Source organism: Mastomys coucha, unplaced genomic scaffold (genome assembly GCF_008632895.1).
Source record: "Mastomys coucha isolate ucsf_1 unplaced genomic scaffold, UCSF_Mcou_1 pScaffold5, whole genome shotgun sequence".
Classification (NCBI taxonomy): domain Eukaryota; kingdom Metazoa; phylum Chordata; class Mammalia; order Rodentia; family Muridae; genus Mastomys; species Mastomys coucha.
In genome coordinates, this window is record NW_022196911.1 from 17,795,351 (window position 1) to 17,802,315 (window position 6,965).

The following is a 6,965-nucleotide window of genomic DNA, read 5'->3' on the forward strand; positions in this document are numbered from 1 at the left end:
CCCTCCATGTGCAGTCCTTGGTTGGTGGTTGAGACCCTGGGAGCTCTGAGGGTACTAGTTAGGTCATAGTGTTGTTCGTCCTAAGGAGCTGCAAACCCCTCAGCTCCATTTGTCCTTTCTCTAACTCCTTCACTGGGGACCCTGTACTCAGATCAAAAGATGTCTGTGAGCCTCTACATCTGTATTAGTCAGGTACTGTCAGAGCCTCTCAGGAGATAGCTATATTTAGGCTGGCTTGCCCTTCCTTCAGTCTCTGATCCATAGTTAATCTCTGCAACTCCTTCCATGGGTATTTGGTTCCCCCTTTTAAGAAGGAATGCACTGTCCACCTTTTGGTCTTCCTTCTTCTTGAGTTCCTTGTGGTTTGTGGGTTGTTCTTCCTGTATTCCAATCACAAAAGAACAAACACGGTATGCACTCTTTGATAAGTGGTTATTTCAAATTTTTTATCTGTTGAGATTTTCTCTGTGTCTGAGTATGTAGTCAATTTTGGGGAAAGTTGCATGAAGCTTTGAGAAGAAGGTATTTTCTGTACATCAAATGTTTTATAAAAATTTAGGAGGTACATTTGTTTTATAGTATCAGTTAGTTCCAGCATTTCTGTGCTTAGTTTTTGTTTAGATGACCTTTCTACAGGCAAGAGTAGGGTACTGAAGTCTACCACTGTAGTGTGTGAGACTACTTAAATCAATATGTGATTTAAGCTTTAGTAGTACTTCTTTTACAAGGGTGGACCCTTGTGTTTGGTTATAGATGTTAAGAACTACAATGTTTTGTTGGTGGATTTCCCTTTGATGTACATGTAGTGTCCCTTCCTATCCTGATTCTCTTTGTTTTAAAGTCTATTTTGTCAGATATTAAAATGGGTTAACTGGCTGTCTGCATGTAGAGGAATACAAAAAGATCTATATCTGTCACTCTGCTCAAAACTCAAGTCCAAGTGTATCAGAGACCTCCATATAAAAGCAGGTGCACTGAACTTAATAGTTAAGGTTTTTGGTAACCAAACCCAGGTCCTTTGTAAGAACAGTTAGCACTCTTAACCACTAAACCATCCCACTAACTCATCTTCCTTGCTTCTAAAAGGTGATTTAAAATTTATTTTATGATTTCCTACACTAAGCATCCCTCTTATAATACAAAATTCTAGTAGTATGTTTAAAGCCTATTGTTGAATATTCTGTCCTAACCAAAAGCTCAAAGTTTAGTTATAAATTTTTGACAAAACTCAACTCAGAAACTCGAAAGCCTTTAAAAAAAAAAAATCAAACATCCTAACACAGTACAACCCAAAAGTTTGTATTAAAGGTTGTATCAAATACTAATTTGATATTTTCATGGCAAAAATTAAAGGTAGAAAAATATTAAAAATCTTTTATTTTTTGTAAGTAATCAAATCCCAACAGAACATTGAAAGGCATAGAAAGAATGCGCAATAGGCCTGGGGTAACAAAGCCAATGGGGTCAAAATCCTGGCTATGGTTACCAGAATGAACTTGGTGTCAAGAAAGAAAACACTACACCAACGTACATTCCAAATTGAATAGAGAAAGGCCCACGACGTCTTAACTTTACACAAACTAAGAAAAACTAGTGTCGGTAGAGGTGGTCTTTTCCGTGGAAGATCACATTATTTTGTTGTCAGTGCCAAACTGTCAGCCCCCAAAACATGCATATGAGTAATATTATGCAGTCAGAGCAAGATAGATTTAGGAATATACATGTTTATACTATATATACATGTATATATAGTAATATATAATATATACTATAATATATATAATATATGGTACAATATACTATATGTAGTATAATAATATAGTATAATATAATAATATACCATATATAGTATAATATAATAATATAGTATATATAATATATAGTATAATATATAATATATAGTATAATAATATATAGTATATAGCATAATGTATAATATAGTATATATATAAACTATGTATAGTCTATGCTATATATAGTATAATATAGTATATATAAAAACTATATATAGTTATACTATATATAGTATAATATAATGAATATAGTATACTATATTATATATTAAAATGTATAAGTTTTATGGGAAGATTTGGAGTGAAGGGAGAAATGTCATAATAAAATTATATTATGATGACGATATTAATGATGAAGAAGATGAGGAAGAGAAACGGCAGAGGAGGAGGTTTATTTTGTTTTACAGCTTTTAGTCTATCATTGAAGAAAGGCACAGAAACTCAAGGCACAAACTTGGATTCAGGTACTGAAGCTGAGGCCATGGAAAACGCTGCTTACTGGCTTGCTCAGCAGAGTTCCCTCAGTTTGCTTTCTTTTACAAGGCAGGACCACTTGCTTGCCCAGGCTCAGTGCACCCACAACTGGCTGAAGCCTCCCATATAAGCCCTACATATATGCCCATAGGTCAGTATAATGGAGGCAAGTCCTCAATTTAGTTTTCTCTTCCCAGGTGCCTCCAGTATGTATCAAGATGATAAAAACCAATCAGCTCAAGTAACTCCTTGTTAATGTCAAACACAATTTGTTCTTAAGCCATACCTTTCTTTTTATCCTCAAAATCTCATATTAATAACACAATATTAAACAACCCAATTTCAAAGTCCCAGTCTTTAACATTTTTGACATTTTAAAAGTCCAAGTTCTCTTTATAGTTCCTAAGTTTCTTAACTGTGGCATTTTGTAAAATTTAAAAATAGCTATGTACTTAATTTTTTTTAAAAAATTATTATAATTACATAATTCCCTTTTTCCATTTCTCATTCCATATTGTTAGCATTTCCTCTAGGTTCCACCCAACAGTTACCTAGCAATGACCAGATAACCAAGAGCCAGGAATATAAGGACTGTTTGGGCCCTTCTCCCTCTCCCTCTTCCTTCATCCCTCTTCCTCTCCCTCTCCTTCTCCCTCTCCCTCTTCCTTCATCCCTTTTCCTCTCCCTTTCCCTCTCCTTCTCCCTCTCCCTCTACCTCTTCCTCTTCCTCTCCCTTCATCCCTCTCCTCCCATTCTCCCTCTCTTTCCATCTTCTTCCTCTTTTGATCCATCTCTGTCCCCTATATTTCTCTACCTCTAGTCCCTTCTCCAGACCCCTTCCCAGGTCCCAAATAATCTGCCTTTTGTACTAGGCAGATATACCTCAGGAGGGATGCCTCATCATGGGCCCACCAGACACCTCCTCTTGCTGCATCATACCTCGTTTTATAAGACATATCATATATACTCCCATGTATGCTACCTTGCTCTTTTTTTCTAATTTATGGTCTATTTTTTCTTTATTTATTTACATCCTCCCTCTTCTCCAAGTCCCCCTTCCCCCTCTCCCAGCCACTCCTCCAATTATATGTCTAAAGAAAAAAGAAAACAAAAGGACAGAATAGAGTGGAGCAGCCCCTATTTTCACTTGCTGACCAAAGCTACTTTTCTTTTTCTTTTTCTTTCTTTTTTTTTTTTTTTTTTTTTTTTTTTTTTTTTTTTTTTTTTGTTTTTTGTTTTTTGTTTTTTTCGAGACAGGGTTTCTCTGTGTAGCCCTGGCTGTCCTGGAACTCACTCTGTAGACCAGGCTGGCCTCGAACTCAGAAATCCACCTGCCTCTGCCTCCCAAGTGCTGGGATTAAAGGTGTGCGCCAGTACTGCCCGGCTCTATCTAGATGTCTTTCAACTGAAAAATGGATAAAGAAAATATGGGACATTTACACAAATGGATTATTACTCAGCTGTTTAAAAAAAAAATGACATCATGAAATTTGCAGGTAAATGGATGGACCTAGAAAAAAAATCATCCCAAGAGAGGTAATGCAGACCCAAAAAGACAAGAATGGCATGTACTCATAAGTGGATATTCACTGTAAAGGATAACCATGCTATATCCACAGACCCAGAGAGGCTAAGGAACAGGAAGGCTCAAAGAGGGACACATGAATCGCCTTGAAAAGGGGAATTAGAATAGATTTTGCTGGTATACTGGAAGTGGGTTGGAATGGGAACAAGACAGGTCAGAGGAGGGATGGAGGGAAAGAGTACTGCAAGGCAAGACTGGAAAGAAAAATTTTGAAAGAAAGAAAAATCACATTAAAGATGCTTTGGATCATGTAGTATCAAATATTTAGCCAAAATTTAGTTCTTTGTATAAAAATAAACACATCTTTCTCATGATTATTCAAGTTTACTTCCATCTATAAAAAACAATGTAATTATATAAATACTAAAAAATGTTTTAAAGCAAAAGTCTTTATGTTTACCAGTAAATATTTAGTTTGCGTATCTCCTTTATATAATTATATACTCAGGATTGTGGAAATTTTTCTTAGGCAATTGTGAACAAAAAGATTTAAGAAACCCCAATTAAGGCTAGAAAGGTGGCCCAGTGGTTAAGTGCATGTGCTGCTCGTCCAGAGAACCCAAGGTCAGCTCCACAAACCCATGACCAGCAGCTCACATCCTGTGGAGACACCTCCACGGAATTGGATCTTTTTCTAGCCTCTTTTGGCACTGTACTCACATGCCCAATTTCACACAACCAAACAAATGTACACATTATAAAATATATAACCTCAGTGGCCTAGAGAGATGGTGAGGCAGCTAAGAGAACTTGCTACTGGGAACACTCTGCCATTGCTGCTGAAAGTGCAAACTTGTACAACCACTTTGGAAACCAATTTGTCAGTTTCTCAGAAATTTGCAAATGTATCTACCAAAAGACTCAGCTATACCACTCCTGAGCATATACCCAAAGGACACTCTACCATACCACAAAGACACTTGCTCAACTATACAATAAATAGCAGATTTATTTAGAACAGTGAGAAACTAGAATCTATCTAGATGTCCCTCAAAAAAAAAAATGGGTAAAGAAAATGTGCTTCATTTACACAATGGAATACTACTCAGCTATTAAAAGTCATTACACCATGAAATTTGTAGGCAAATGGATGGAACTTGAACATATCATGAGTGAGGTAACTCACACCCAGAAAGACACACACGGTATATATTCACTTATAAGTGAATATTAGTCATAAAGTACAAGATAAACCTACTACAATACACAGACCCAAAGAAGCTAAGTAACAAGGAGGTCCTAAGGGAGGATGCTTAAATATCACTAAGAAGGGAATAGAGTAAACATCAAGTGAATGGAAGGAGCCCTAAAACTAACAGATATACAGAAAAGGATATACTCTACGCCAAAAATGTGACATATGATAGGATGCTCCAAAGTGAATGGCAACGGTTCCTAACAAATATTAGAAATAAGAAGTGTTGCCGGGTGGTGGCGCATGCCTTTAATCCCAGCACTTGGGGGGCAGAGGCAGGTGGATTTCTGAGTTCAAGGCCAGCCTGGTCAACAGAGTGAGTTCGAAGACAGCCAGGGCTATACAGAAAAACCCTGTCTCTAAAAAAAAAAAAAGAAAGGAAAAGAAAAGAAAAAAGTGTTGAGTCCTTAGCAAGAATGGTGCCAGAGCCTCAGTAGTGTGGTAAAAGATCCTCCCTGGTTAACGAATGGGCTTCTCAACAATGAGAAGCAGAGCCAGGCAGGCTGAGGACAGTCACTCTTAGGAAAAATGATAAGATGAAGGGCCAGGCCAGTTGTATAGTAGAGCAAATACTTTCCAGGAAATGGGAAACTGGTTTCGTAATCTCAGAGAAGGGATTTACACTTATGATGGTCTATATGGCAGTGAACTGGAACTGGAGGCAAAGATGGAAAGGTGAAATATCAATATTCTTTTAATGAATGCATGTAAATGATATCTCCTGCCCCTCCAACTTTTTTTTAATGTTTTGTTTGGAGTATTGGGGAATCTCGGGGCCTTTCACATGTTACACAAGTTTTCTATCACTGAGCGATACACTCCATGCCTCACTGAGGCTCTATCCATGAGCAGTAATCCCAGTCCATTACGGACTGATGCTAGATAAGCACTTTACTCCTGAGCTACATCCCCAGCCCTTTTACTTTTTATTTTGAGGCACAATCTTGATAAGTTGCAAGTTATACCTGAGCTGTCCAGGAAAGCATGGAATTTGGAATTCTCCTGTCTCGACTTCCTATGTAGTAAGGATAATAAATTGGCACTGCCATATTATTTAACGTTCTAACATTGGGACTCTTGTTTGTGAAATTAACTAGTTGGTTTAACTTAAACAAACAGAAAACCAGACAGCCTGCAAAAGCTAGAGTACCAGGTTCATAAACTGGATCACACCCCAGGGGAAAAATGACAATCGAATTGGTGCCAAGTTTGATTAGAGATAGCCTAAACTTCTAAGACTGTGAAATGATCAGCACATTCCTCTTCATTTCTTTATAAATTCTCAGTGTGAGTTAAGTGTGACATCTCCACACTAGACTTAAGCTCCCTGGTGTTGTGGGTATCCACCAGAGAAGACTGCTTGGAGATGGATTTGAGCCAATAGAAAGTCCTTATTAGCTAGCCAGGAGCTCCACTGTGTGTGCAGGATCCCAATGTAGCACTGAGTCTCACTCTGGGTGAGATTTTAAGCACAAAATAAAACAATCAAAAAGAAGCAAAAACATATTCTGGGTTGACGTATTTCGGTTAACAAGAACGCTTAGCCAGAAATGGGACTGCAGAAGCCAAAAACCAATGTTAGTACATTTAGAGACTTTCCCAGAACTATGGACATTGATGGGTTATTCCTTTGTTTTCATTTTGGCAAGTGGTACTGACTATGTGTTGAGTTTTATTGCTTGGATGGTATTTGCATCAGAGTCAGTTTTGATAAAGGTCTAGGGCCCTATTACATTCAGATGTTCTTAGTGAATGTGTCAAATTTTGGACTCATCCTGCTTGAAAGAGGTATCGTTGTAAGGATGATTAATTTTACTGATAATTGGCCATATACTTTAAGATGCAGAGCCCTATTAGTGCAGAAGTCTGGAATACAGGAAGAACAACCCACATTCCACAAGGAACTCAAGAAGAAGGA

General features: G+C 37.5%; 1 long non-coding RNA gene across 1 annotated transcript in view; it reads right to left on the reverse strand.

The window, feature by feature from the left end:
- The window catches only part of LOC116079070, a 53,506-nt gene that overhangs the window by 23,922 nt on the left and 22,619 nt on the right, over positions 1–6,965 (reverse strand). The window lies entirely within an intron of this gene.